Source organism: Podarcis vaucheri, assembly GCF_965113315.1.
Source record: "Podarcis vaucheri genome assembly, chromosome: 4".
Taxonomy (NCBI): Eukaryota; Metazoa; Chordata; class Lepidosauria; order Squamata; family Lacertidae; genus Podarcis; species Podarcis vaucheri.
In genome coordinates, this window is record NC_138762.1 from 103,542,656 (window position 1) to 103,556,577 (window position 13,922).

General features: G+C 43.3%; 1 long non-coding RNA gene across 1 annotated transcript in view; it reads right to left on the minus strand.

The window, feature by feature from the left end:
* Window positions 1-11,890: 11,890 nt before the first annotated feature.
* Window positions 11,891-13,922, minus strand: part of LOC309531766 — a 31,979-nt gene continuing 29,947 nt past the window's right edge. Inside the window, exon 3 of the long non-coding RNA XR_014219438.1 lies at window positions 11,891-12,179. This is a non-coding gene — a long non-coding RNA (uncharacterized lncRNA). The remainder of the gene's footprint in view (window positions 12,180-13,922) is intronic.

Genomic DNA, 13,922 nt, shown 5'->3' on the forward strand with positions numbered 1-13,922 from the left:
TTTCATTCCAACATTTTCCTTAATATTCATTGATTTTAGGCTAATTCCCCAAATAAAAAAAATTCTTTATAAATTTTCTTCCAATCTTCATCCAACGTCTCTTCTTCCTGGTCTCGGGTCGTGTCAGTCCTTACTGTCCATTCCATCTAGTCCATCAACCTGGAAGTCTTATGTCCGAGGCCCTTAAGTCTCTTCCATGTCCCTTCTGCAGATCTTCTTCTTCTTGTTTATACTTGCCCTTTTCCTTGTCATTTGTTGGTCTCTTTCTTAATTTCTTTCCTTTCTCATTGAGGAGTAGGTCTCTGGGGGGTTCCAACCCAAAATTGTCTCCATCTCCCTTCATCAAACCCGCCCATTCCCCACAGCCCCACAGTCATCAATGTAATCCAAAAAATATTTCAAGGTCTCTCCAAAGTTAGGAGCCTCCTCAGCTCCAGACTCCCCCTGGCCCATTCCAACTTCAATCTTCAATGACAGCGGCTTATACTCCTGTAGGGCCCTTGTTTTCTCCATTTGTATTATTTGAGGTGCAACCGCATCCTCCTCCATTATCTTCTGCACTTGCCCAGTCAGTACAGGTTCATGAGTTGGTCCCTGAATGGTTTCTGTATCAATATTCCCTGTTTGTCCACAGTTGTTAACCACAACAGTCATCAAGTCCATTTTCTCATATATATTTTTTGTAGAAAGTACACATTTGTACCACTAACCATTCGTCGTAGTTTTTATTTGATGAATTATGATTAACCACACACTTATTCCAGCATCTCAGGGGACACCTATATTGAGATTTTGGTTATATGCAGATTTGTTTTTATTAAGTAATCAATTGGTTAAAAGGAAGGTGATTAATCAACTAAAATTATTTAATCAGAACATGTTTATAATCTAATTGCAAAACTGGGTAAGAATTGAGTTGCGATGCCATATTAATGAATTAATGCAACTATTACATAATTTTTCAATTAGCTATCTCTTCCCCTGAGTTTTGTTTTTTTTAATTTTTTAATAAAATATATTCCTTCCTGTTTGTGATGTTCTGGTTGAGTTCTCCTAATTTCCTCCCATCCTACAGTCGTTCCTAGAAAGAATCAACCTTCCAGTATTTTTAATCAGGCAGTTGCAAATTATTCCCTGAACTGAGTACACAAGGCTAGCACAAGGGAATTCTATATTGGCCGTCAGACTAGATTGCAATATTAGTTACCGGAAGACGAAAGCATAATTGCTTTTTCTTCTGGTGTGTGTTTTATACCTGCGCTTTAAAAACATTTGGCTAAATAATGACCTAGTCCTTCTGTATCAGTGCATTGGCTTTCTGTTCCAAACGATTCAGGAGAGGGTTTATTTTATTTTAAAGAAAGCTCTGCAATAAGGCAGCCTCTCTATCTTCCTATCCAGCTTCAGAGGACAGAATCCCAGCCTGCCTTAAATATCCAGGTGTCTTGAATGCCCATGGTAAGGACTTTTCTTATCATGAACTGGTATCTAGCTTGTGTCTCCGGCTGCTTCCAGGTCGTTGCTATTTCTTGAAGGGATTCAGTCACATACCAGCAAATACATGTTGTGCAATTATGGTTTGGTGCTCTTGCACAGCAAGCTCATTTCTCCTCAAAAAACAAACCTTTGTGATATGGAAAGCAATGGGAATAACTGCACTAGAAAATGTGGGGTAACAATTATTGGACATGTCATTGGTTAACTTCCCAGTACAGTGGTGCCCCGCAAGACGAATGCCTCGCAAGGCGAAAATCTCGCTAGACGAAAGGGTTTTCCGTTTTTGCGTTGCTTCGCTAGACGAATTTCCCTATGGGCTTGCTTCGCAAGATGAAAACGTCTTGCGCTTTTTTTTTTAAGCCGCTTGAAGAGGCGCAGTTGCGATGGACCATGCTTCGCAAAACGAAAAATAGCGCAAGACGAAAAGACTCGCAGAACGAATTCTTTTTGTCTTGCGAGGCACCACTGTTCGAAATTACTGGGATGTCAAAGACAGAATTGACGTCCAAAAGGTGGCACTTTGTCTTGGATCTTCGTCAAGTCAAAAAGCTCAACCATTTTGGAATTTTGGGGTCTTCCTAAAAAAAATGCTCAGCAAGCCTAGTAAATAGTCAGAGTCCTCTAATCTCCTTGCTGGCTGACAGAGGAGAGAAGTATCCTCTTCCACACCCAGCATAGAGAATAGTGGGCATTTGGGGGATGGATAGAGCTCAAAATCCCTCACCTGTCAGTCCCCAGGAGGCAAGTGAATTTTGCTTTGCAAGTGAAATATACTCGGAGTCGAGTGTGAATTTCACGCTCTTTATTCAGCTCGTAGTAGCAACGAATGAAACTTTCCCCAAAACGTCTAGCTATATATACATTATTTACACAATGGGCCCCGTGTGATTGGCTAACTCCAGACTGCTCCTGTAGGCCAATCAGGTTGCAGATTCACCTCCTCCAGAAGCCTGATTGGCTGCTCCTGCAGGCCAATCAGGTCACTGATTCACTTCCACCTGGAGCTGGATTGGGTGGCTCCTGCGGACCAATCAGACTGCTGCATTTTGGATCCTATTGTTCTAGGATTCAGCTCAGTACATAACAGCAAGGTAGCAACTTTTGTGGGTTTATTGATAGGGCCACACTATTGCATCACTTCAGAGTCAGCCCTGTTTGCTGCAAGCCAGGAAGATCATGCTGTAGAGGTATCGGTGGTGGTGATCAATCTTCTGTAACATGCTGCCTATTCTTTAAAAAGTTACCTTTTGAACCTGAATATCATACTCACGTACCTGCTAATTTAAGAAGGAATGAATGGCATGATGTTACTTAACTTGAAAATGAAGGATTCTGAATGTTGCCAAAGTACCAAATATATATTGCTGCTGTGTGACTCTGGTGCAAGATCCCTTTGTACAGCTGCCCCTGGGAACCTGCAAACTGCTGTCAGCGATGGGGTGATTTTGCCCATTTGTACTTGTCAAAGCCAAGGCAATTTAAATGTTGACATCCCGCTTCCGTTTCCCTCTTTGGAGATCCCAGTTTAATCCTTCTTCTATGAAAAGGGCTGGAAGAGACAATGACCCTCCAAACCGACTTTCCCTAGTCAAAAAAAAAAAGGATTAAAAAAGCAAAATTAATTACAGCTACTAAACATTTTATGAGGACCTTTCAGTTCTTCTGTGCTCCATTACTGAAGTGCCTGAAACACACATGGTTATAAAATTAACACAAAAACCAAGGCTGAGTTTGTGGCTTTAAATTGTGCAAACATTTACACTCAATGTAAATGTTTAGTCCAGTCCAAATCACCCATCCACAGAGAAGGCTGCCTACTGCATCTGTGCATAATTTGTACTCTGGCATTATTCATTTTTATCACATTCTTCCTCGCAGTAGCTCAAGATGGCATACATAGCTCCTCATCCCTCTTTAAAATATATATATATATATATATTCTGATGTAGGTTAGCGGTGACCGGTCCTTGATGGAGAAATTCACATCTATTTTTTTTAATAATATTTATTACTTTTGCAACAATTTAAACACTTACAAAAAAAACAAAGAGAAAACAATACATTACAATACAAAGACACTACACAACACTAAAAACTAACAAGACAAAACAAAAACAATTTAAAAACACATCAAAAAAGAAAAAGAGGGGGAAAAAGAAAAAGAAATTTCAATATCTTATCTTTCTTTCACATATTTCCACGACCTCCTCACGCCTCCCTTTTTGTATTCCACTTCTATTAATTATTTCAGCAATTCCTTTCCATCTTCCCCTGTTTTCTGTCCTATAATTATCTTAACACATTTTAACCTTATTTCCATTAATACTCTATTAATCTATTTGTACTTAATTCCTTATAACCTTTCTACTGAAGCCATATCACTTCATTCCAACATTCTTCTAACATTCATTAATTTTACAATATTTCTGTAAATAGTCTTTAAACTTTTTCCAATCTTCTTCCACCGACTCCTCTCCCTGGTCTCGGATTCTGCCAGTCATTTCCACCAGAAATTCACATCTATACTAAACATTTCTATTATTTCCAGTCTTAATCCAACACTCCAACCTCATTGGTCATACCAATTTCCTATCAACCTGAGCTGGATTATTGCACTAGTCTGGTACATATATGCAGTAGATGAACAGCAGTCAGAGTTTTCCCAGTGCCAAGGGCCTTCTGGCGGTTCTCTCACTGCAAGAAGTGAGATTACAGGGAACCAGGCAGAGGCACTTCTCAGTAGTGGCACCTGCTCTGTGGAATGCCCTCCCAGCAGATGTCAAGGCTATAAACAACTATTTTACCTTTAAAAGACAACTGAAGGAGGCCCTGTTTAGGGAAGTTTTTAATGTTTGATGCTGTACTGTTTGCGTGTCGAGGTCACAATCCACCCCCCAAATAACTCACAACGCACACTTAATTTTTGTTTAAGGTTTTTGGCATAATTTTGGCCACAACTTTATTAAAATACAAAACCATGAGTGGTTGTTTAGGCATTGGTTAAGACTATCTGTCCCCCCACCTGGGGACAGAACTGACTTCCGGGCACCACCGAAAGACAGTGCAGGGTGGGCGGGTGATCCGTTGCACGCAGCAAAGAGAAAGCTCCAGGCTGCGTGCAGAATATTTAAACATTTTACCCCTCCCACCAAAATTGCAACATAACTTTTACCCCAGCAACCCAGTGAACCAATCACTGCCCCAGGCCCTCTTTAGAGACCCTGCCTGGTAACAGAGGGGTGGCTCAGCAGACCCCACCGCAACATGTGCTCTCCATGAAGGAGAACACGCTTTTTAATATTCAGTTGGAAGCCACCCAGAGTGACTGGGGAAACCCAGCCCAATGGGCAGGGTATAAATAAATTATTATTATTATTATTATTATTATTATTATTATTATTATTATTAATTATTATTATTGCTGAAGAAAAAGGGATGTGTTGACTTTGGACAAAACAAGTTAGAGGTGGAGGTTGTGGTTCCGAGCCCCATTTTCCCCATGGGGAAAATGCATTTGGTACTCTGGCCCTCTCGTCTTAGGTTCAGTTAATCTTCTTTTCATTCCCCAGAAAAAAACAAATGAGCAAGTCATGCCCTTGGATAATTTCCCCCCGTGTTTGAATATTATAAATTTTGCATGTGGCATGCAATTAACCATGTAGACCAGTATTTCTGTATGTTGAGGAAACTAGTTTACTCTCCAAGAACTGCAAAGACATCGGTTGGGCTAATAGTCATACCTCGGGTTAAATGTGCTTCGGGTTGAGTGCTTTTGGGTTGCGCTCTGCGGCAACCCAGAAGTAACGGAACGTGCTCACGCAGGCGCTCAAAATGACATCACGCCCAAGTGCGGAAGCGGCGAAACGCTGCATGCACAGACGCAGGTTGAGTTCACTTCAAGATGCGAACAAGGCTCTAGAACAGATCCTGTTCGTATCCAGAGGTACCACTGTACTGATTTCTAGGTGGCAGCATAGCCCCAAACCCCTGTCCTGTGAGCATCCATCTATTATGTTGCTGTGACCATAGATTTAATGACCTGTTTTGGCACAATTGCACCCCTGTAGCTCTTCTCATATTCTTGTGCCAGCATCTGGTTTGGGTGCTGTGTTTTTGTGGTTTGCTGGTGGTTTTGCTTTGTTTCACTCGCCCTGCCTTTTTTGGAACCGCATGACTCTCTTGTTGCTTTTTATTCACTACTTCACTTCACTGCATTGCTCTCTTCAGACAGTTCTTGGTGAGCAGAGTCCCAGGTCACCCCTTCAGCTGCAGAAACTTCTGCTTTGCTCTTATGCACACCTGTTGAAGTTATGCCACTCTCAACAGCCTCTATGGCTCACTGTGTAACCTTGTGGCTCCCCCTAATTCCCTTGGTTTCTCCTTTGCGAAGAAAGAAATCTGTGGGGTCTAGAAGAACTTGTTTTAAATGAACACAATGGATCTTCCGTTGTCAGATTATTCCAGTCAATGTCCTCCTCCTTAAACCTGGGAACTTCAGGTTGAGGAACTGCATCAGGACTCTTCGCCATGCTTTTTCCGCAAGCCACAGTCCTCCTTCACCCTGTTCTGTGTCCAGCTTGAGTGCTTTTGTCTGGCTGGAATGTCTCCTTGAAGGGGAGAAATGCCTCTTGCCTGCCAAGATGAGAGAGAGAGAGAGAGAGAGAGAGAGAGAGAGAGAGAGCGCACTCATAGGGAGTGTGCAGAGACCCCAGACTTTAGTATGGTTGGCATGTAGCTACTGCCACAATGCTCTGCCCATTTTTGCCTCCATTCCACTTAACATTGGCAGGCAGCTGCTGGCTCTGCAGATATTGCGTTCAGGAAAGTGATTGGGAAAAGTTTGGCATGAACGAATGATTAACAGATAGATGCATAAACAGCCCACAAGCAAATCAGGATGACAGTTCACTGCTGTATCAGCTCCCTGCAAACAAATCACACCAACAACAACAATTTATTACTTACACCCCACCCATCTGGCTGGGCCTAAAAGTCAGATAGTTGTTTATTTCCTTGACATCTGATAGGAGGGCGTTCCACAGGGCGGATGCCACTACTGAAAAGGCCCTCTGCCTGGTTCCCTGCAACTTCACTTCTCACAGGGAGGGAACCGCCAGAAGGCCCTCGGCGCTGGATCTCAGTGTCCGGGCTGAACGATGGGGGTGGAGACACTCCTTCAGGTACACAGGGCTGAGGCAGTAGTCCAAGCGGGAGATAACCAGAGCATGCACGACTCTGGCAAGACAGTCCACGGGCAGGTAGTGTCTCAGCTTGCGTACCAGATGGAGCTGATAAACAGCTGCCCTGGACACAAAATTGGCCTGTGCCTCCATGGACAGCTGTGAGTCCAAAATGACTCCCAGGCTCCACACCTGGTCCTTCAGGGGCACAGTTACCCCATTCAGGGCCAGCTTGCCCACTGAACAAGTGCTCAATTTTTTTAAAAAAAGATATAATCTAACTTCTGCATGAACTTTGTGAAAGCAAATCAGGATGAATGGCAAATAAATAAATAAATAAATAAGTTTCCTGGAGGAGCCCTATACAGGTATAGCCTCTCAGTCTCCCCTGAACTTTTGCTGAGTTAACAGCTCCCTTTGGAGCTCATTAATGCTCTGGAATCCACATTCTGTGATGGTCATGAGCAGAACCAATGCAGACATTGCACTATGCTTAAAATGGGCAATAAACTGAAATGTGTTTATTTATGACAATTATGTACAGTATATCCTGCTTCCACAAATTCTTCTAAGGCAGCTTGCAAGTGACATTAAACAACAATAACATATTATAAAGTTGCCAGAATCCTTCCCACGAGGCAGTTGATGGCAGGTCACCTTGTTAGTGCCAGTACTAACCAGCTAAATGAAAATTGGGTTCCTGGCATATTGAGAACATCACCAACTATTTCAGAGAAGTCATTTGTAATAAAAACAGTAAACCTAGCATTTTACAGCCCTGATTTCATTCTCTGAGCAGTCCCTTGGGAAGAAACGCCATAAAAAGAAAAGGTGCAGGGAGATTTCCCCCAGAGATCCTGCAATGGAAGGATGCAAAAAGTTGCAGAAAAACATTTTTCAAAAAGAAAAAAATTGCCTGTTCAGAATTTTAAAATACTTTCGAATGAAAAAGGAGCTAGATAAGAAAAGAAAATGTCACTTGGATTCCAACACTGTTTATGAAATAATAATTTAAAAAGGAAGCAATTTCAAGAGAAATGGCAGATCCCACCTTTCTAAGATCATTGGACAATGGGGACAGTCAATGAATCCCCAAGATGCATTGTGGGGTGATGGTTAGAGTTTGGACAAGGACGTGGGAGACCAGAGTTCAAATCTCCACTCAGCCATGAAGTTCCCTGGGTGACTTTGGGCCAGTCTCCATCTCTCAGTCAAACCTACCTCACAGGGTTGAGGTGAGGATAAGACAGGGAAGGGTACATGTGGAGGACCTTGTGTGATCCCTTGAGTTCTGTGGAGGCAAGAAGCATAGAATCATAGAATTGTAGAGTTGGAAGGTAAAGGACCCCTGGACAGTTAAGTCCACTCAAAGGCGACTACGGGGTTGTGGCGCTCATCTTACTTTCAGGCCGAGGGAGCTGGCTTTTGTCCATAGACAGCTTTCCGGGTCGTGGCCAGCATGACCAAACTCCTTCTGGTGCAATGGGACACCGTGACGGAAACCAGAGTGCACGCAAACACCGTTTACTTTCCTGCTGCAGCAGTACCTATTTATCTATTTGCACTGGTGTGCTTTCGAACTGCGGGAGCTGGGACTGAGCAATGGGAGCTCACCCCATCACGGGGATTCGAACTGCTGACTTTCTGAACGTCAAGCCCAAGAGGCTCAGTGGTTTAGACCACAGCGCCACCCATGCTCAAGGGTCACGTAGTCCAACCCCATGCAATGCAGGAATCTCAACACATGGTCCTTCATCCAGAGCATCCAAGCAACTGACATTTAAAAAAACATTGCACCACAGAAAATAAAAAAAGAAAAATTGATAAATAAAGTATTGACGTTCCATGCAACATATAAAAAACAAAACCACACCCCAATAGAAATTTAATTTTTTTAAGCCAGTAAGTATATCCTTGGGGGGGGGTCATGTCAGGACAACAATGGTGGCATCTTTGTGCCCTAGAGATGCAGCCAGGCAGCTGAAAACAGTGGTGGCAAAAAAATTTCACTGAAAGGCAGACCTTCAGCTACCTTGCATTTAAAGCTAGGGCATCTCCCCTCCTCCCTCATGAAAATTTGACTGATGTAACGCAGGTGGTGCTGTGGTCTAAACTACTAAGCCTCTTGGGCTTGCAGTTCGGAAGTCTGCGGTTCGGATCCCCGCGACGGGGTGAGCTCCCATTGCTCTGTCCCAGCTCCTGCCAACCTAGCAGTTTGACAGCACGCCAAAAAAAGTGCAAGTACATAAATAGGTACCGCTCTGGCAGGAAAGTAAACGGCGTTTATATATAGGTAAAGGTAAAGGGACTGCTGACCATTAGGTCCAGTCGTGGCCGACTCAGGGGTTGCGGTGCTCATCTCACTTCATTGGCCGAGGGAGCCGGCATAGAGCTTCCGGGTCATGCGGCCAGCATGACTAAGCCGCTTCTGGCGAACCAGAGCAGCGCACAGAAACACCGTTTACCTTCCCGCCAAAGTGGTACCTATTTATCTACTTGCACTTTGATGTGCTTTCGAACTGCTAGGTGGGCAGGAGCAGGGACCGAGCAACAGGAGCTCACCCCGTTGCGGGAATTTGAACTGCTGACCTTCTGATAGGCAAGTACTAGGCTCTGTGGTTTAACCCACAGCACCACCCATGTCCCTCTGTATATCTATACTGGTGTTAATAAAACAATCCCTTTAGTAAACAGTTATTGCAGTGCAAGTCTTTTACAATGTTTGATTTAAAAACCGGACCAATTCAAGATTCCATTATTAGCTTATAAATAATTTGTCGTACTGTATTTTACCCATGCTTTTGAGCACCAGCCTGAAAAGTCCCCTTCAACGACAAAAAAAAAAAAAACAACTACTCAGCGTCCGTTGCTGTGTCACTACTGTATTAGTCTGACTCAGTGCAAACATAATAATAGCGGTATAATATAGGTCAGCTTACATAATCCTAGACCTATAAAAAGTAGCAGATGAGAAGCAGAAGATGAAAAAGTTATTTACACACGGATGAATTAAGCTGTAAAAAGACTTTTCATCTAACCAAACCTAGGGTCAACAGCTTATTACCAATAGGAAGGCCTGTTAACAGATTGTAAAAATATAATAAAATAGATGAACATCAGATAAATGCACTGATGCTGTTCAGCTGAGCTTGGGAATTTAAAGTGCAAGAACGTTTCACACATTTTGTTCCAGAAAACAGGAAACTTTGAGGGGAAGTGTTAAGATAACTGAAAGGGGTTAAGTCAAGACACTTCATTTTAATTCTTAAGACTGCCAAAGGCTCTTTAAGTAAAGGTAATCTTGAATTTGAAATAAAAGAATATTTGAAATTTTGGGTGATCAGTGAAGCAGCAGTGACCTGGCTTATTCTTTTGACGTCCTCTGATAGTTAGAGTATTATATTTAATTGTAACCAGTGCATTCAAACTGTTAAAACATTTATCTTTTAGCAGAGATCAGCAAACCTTTTCAGCAGGGGGCTGGTCTACTGTCCCTCAGACCTTGTTGGGGGCCAGACTAGAATTTGAAAAAAACTATGAACGAATTCCTATGCCCCACAAATAACCCAGAGATGCATTTTAAATAAAAGGACACATTCTACTCATGTAAAAACACGCCGATTCCCAGACCGTCTGCAGGCCAGATTAAGAAGGCGGTTGGGTCGGATCCGGGCCCTGGGCTTTAGTTTGCCTATCCATGTTTTAGAGGAACGTGCCCTAGGAACAACTGAGCATCTGATGTTCACCTGATTGGCAAACTGAAAAACCCTGAGTTTTTGTGGGTGGACGAGTCAGTGAGATTGCACACTCCAAGAATCTCTGAGGTCTGCTAAGTGCTGATGGGATCAGCCCCTCCAAGTGTCCCTATTTTCCAGCGACAGACCCAGATTTACTGAAGCCGTCCCAGTTTCTGATTTGATCCAGGAATATCCCGAATTTCCTTAGGACATCCCTATTTCATCAGAGAAATGTTGGAGGGTAGGGAGTTATGCAACCCCTGAGCCAAAGAGGTAAGAAATGATATAACCTTTAGAAGACATCTATACTACTTTTGGGAGACATCTGTCTAGGGAAGTTTTTTCAATGTTTAACATTTTCTTCCATTTTTGTATATGTTGGAAGCTGCTCAGAGTGGCTGGGGCAGCCCAGTCAGATGGGTGCGGTACAAATAATAAAATTATTACTATTACTATTATGGAATAAAGGTAAAGGGAACCCTGCCCATTAGGTCATTCGCGGACAACTCTGGGGTTGTGGGGCTCATCTCGCTTTATTGGCCAAGGGAGCCGGCGTACAGCTTCCGGGTCATGTGGCCAGCATGACTAAGCCGCTTCTGGCGAACCAGAGCAGTGCACGGAAACGCCGTTTACCTTACCGCTCTGGCGGTATTTATCTACTTGCACTTTGACGTGCTTTCGAACTGCTAGGTGGGCAGGAGCAGGGACCAAGCAATGGGAGCTCACCCCGTCGCAGGGATTCAAACCACCGACCTTCCAATCAGCAAGCCCTAGGCTCAGTGGTTTAGAGACCACAGCGCCATCCACGTCCTTATTCCTATTATGGAATAGGACGTCCCTATTTTCATCAGAGAAATGTTGGTGGGGATGTGAGATCCCTTTGTGAGGAGGTTAGATTACCCTCTTCACAGGTGAAGGATGGAATTTGTTTCCACTGCAATGCAGAACTTGCTTTTATCTGGTTGGAAAATGTAAAATAATGCACCTAGGCAAAACCTGCTAAATTAGGCCATTTAATTTCTCTCGTATTATCCTTGAGAATTAGCAGAGGTAACTGAATGAGGTTTCCCGTTTATCTGCATTGCTCACTCCAGGATTCACTCTGACGGTCACACTTGAGTGTGATCGGATCTTAAGACGTGCCTTCTATGTGCCTTCACAGATGTGCATGTTTACTTTGTGAAACTGCAGTATGTAGAGCCCTTGACTACCAATGGATGTATACTAATGCAATGCAATGAACAGTTACTAGAGATACAGTGTAGATACCATCACATTCTCCCTTGCTTTTAAAAAATACAAACCTTTCTAGTTTATTGTGATTGATAATGGTCTGATTCCCTGGAGGCAGAAATATTCCAGGCATACAAATGCTTCCAGACATTGCCAACATAGTATTCACTTGCTTGGTTTAATGTTCATCGCAGAATTTTGTTTCCAGGCAAAATATACACTTTGCTTTGAAGGGCGCCCAATCCTTCGAACAATGAGTTGTTTTTTAAGGCAATGAAATGTAAAATATCTCAAACATCTGTACCGATGTTTTGGTAACTTCCTCCCCGGAGTTCTTTCTCCTCCTTCCGGTTCAAAATTCACAGTTTCTGCTGTAACTCCTGATTCCTCACAATCCGTAATAAAACCCAAGTGTGTTTATGTGTTTCCTCACATTCTTCCTGGCTGCTCCCACAGCCTCTTCCAAGGGCCTCGTCTCGTACCCTGCTTCCAGCTCAGTCAAAATCTGATGGGGAAAGGAACTGCAAAATGCCTGCAAAGAAAAAGTATGTCATTGGTGTTGTGCGTGCACACACACACACACACACAATTTTTATATATAACCGTACTTTTCTGTGTATAAGACGAGTATTTTTTACTGTAAAATAATGTTTAAAAACTTGGGTCATCTTATACACAGGTAGTGCGTGTGGGGACGTGTGATTGGTTGCAGCCACGAGCAAGAGCTTGTCAGCTCAACAACTCCGGGCCATCTCCCGCTATTTTCTTAAATCTGAGTCCCCAAAAAATAGGGGTAGTCTTATACACGGGGGCATGTTATACACGGAAAAATACGGTAATTACTTATTTACAAATTAGTAGTGTTTACAAGTAGTACTAATAGCTTGTTTACAAGGCAGAGTTATTTAGCTCACACTTCTTTAATCAGCAGAAAAGCTGAATGTGAGTGTTTTGTTTTTCACACCCGGAGGACATGTTTATTTTTAAAAAATAAAAAATACAATAGAACAAATTTTTGATAATATAATGGCTTTATGTGCAGGGCTGAGGGTGAGTTTGTGGCAATAGTCAGTGGTACATAGCACCAGCTCCTCTTCTTTTTGCTGCCCATTTTACTGGCACCTTCCACACTTTTAGTAATATATGGATACCACCACCACAATCTTCACACACACACACACACACACACACACACACACACACACACACTTTCTCTCTCCCATTTATCGTACTGGAACCTGGGATCACCCAATGAAATGAATGGTGGCAGTTTGAGGGCAGACAAAAAGCTTAGTACTTCACACTGTATATTTTTAAATTTTGTTTATTTTATAAAAACGTCTTCTAAAATCAAATAGTTGTTTATGTGTTTGGCATCTGGTGGGAGGGCATTCCACAGGGAGGGTGCCACTACCGAAAAGGCCCTCCGCCTGGTTCCCTGTAACCTCGCTTCTCACAATGAGGGAACCTCCATGCAACAATATTATATGCGGCACACCTTTAGTCAGCTTGGCGTGGGGTTTTGTTTAAATTAAACATGTGTTTCTGAATTAATAATTGTTTCCATAACTTCTCCGTCCTTTGCTTTTTGCAGTTTTGGTTAAGGATACCCCCTTTTGTAGCCCCATGGGACTTGTTTTATTTATTTATTATTAGTTTGTTATCTACCAACTTTATCTTGCAGCGATTTGCAATGAGAAGGCCTGCATGCTGAGACATTGGTTCATATAAAGGTAAAGGTAAAGGTACCCCTGCCCGAACGGGCCAGTCTTGACAGACTGTGGGGTTTGTGCGCCCATCTCACATTTATTGGCCGGGGGCCAGCGCTGTCCGGGGACACTTCCGGGTCACGTGGCCAGCGTGACATCGCTGCTCTGGCGAGCCAGAGCCGCACACGGAACGCCGTTTACCTTCCCGCTGGTAAGCGGTACCTATTTATCTACTTGCCCCCGGGGGTGCTTTCGAACTGCTAGGTGGGCAGGCGCTGGGACCGAACAGCGGGAGCGCACCCCGCCGCGGGGATTTGAACCGCCGACCTTTCGATCGGCAAGCCCTAGGCGTTGAGGCTTTAGCCCACAGCGCCACCCGCGTCCCTATTGGTTCATATAGTTGGCACCTAAAGCACCTGGCTAGATCAGTTGGTTAGAACATTGGTGCTGATAATGCCAAGGTTGCAGGTTTGAGCCCCATATGAGACGCGGGTGGCGCTGTGGTCTAAACCACTGAGCCTCTTGGGCTTGACATTTGGAAATTGAGCAGTTCCAATCCCCATGAC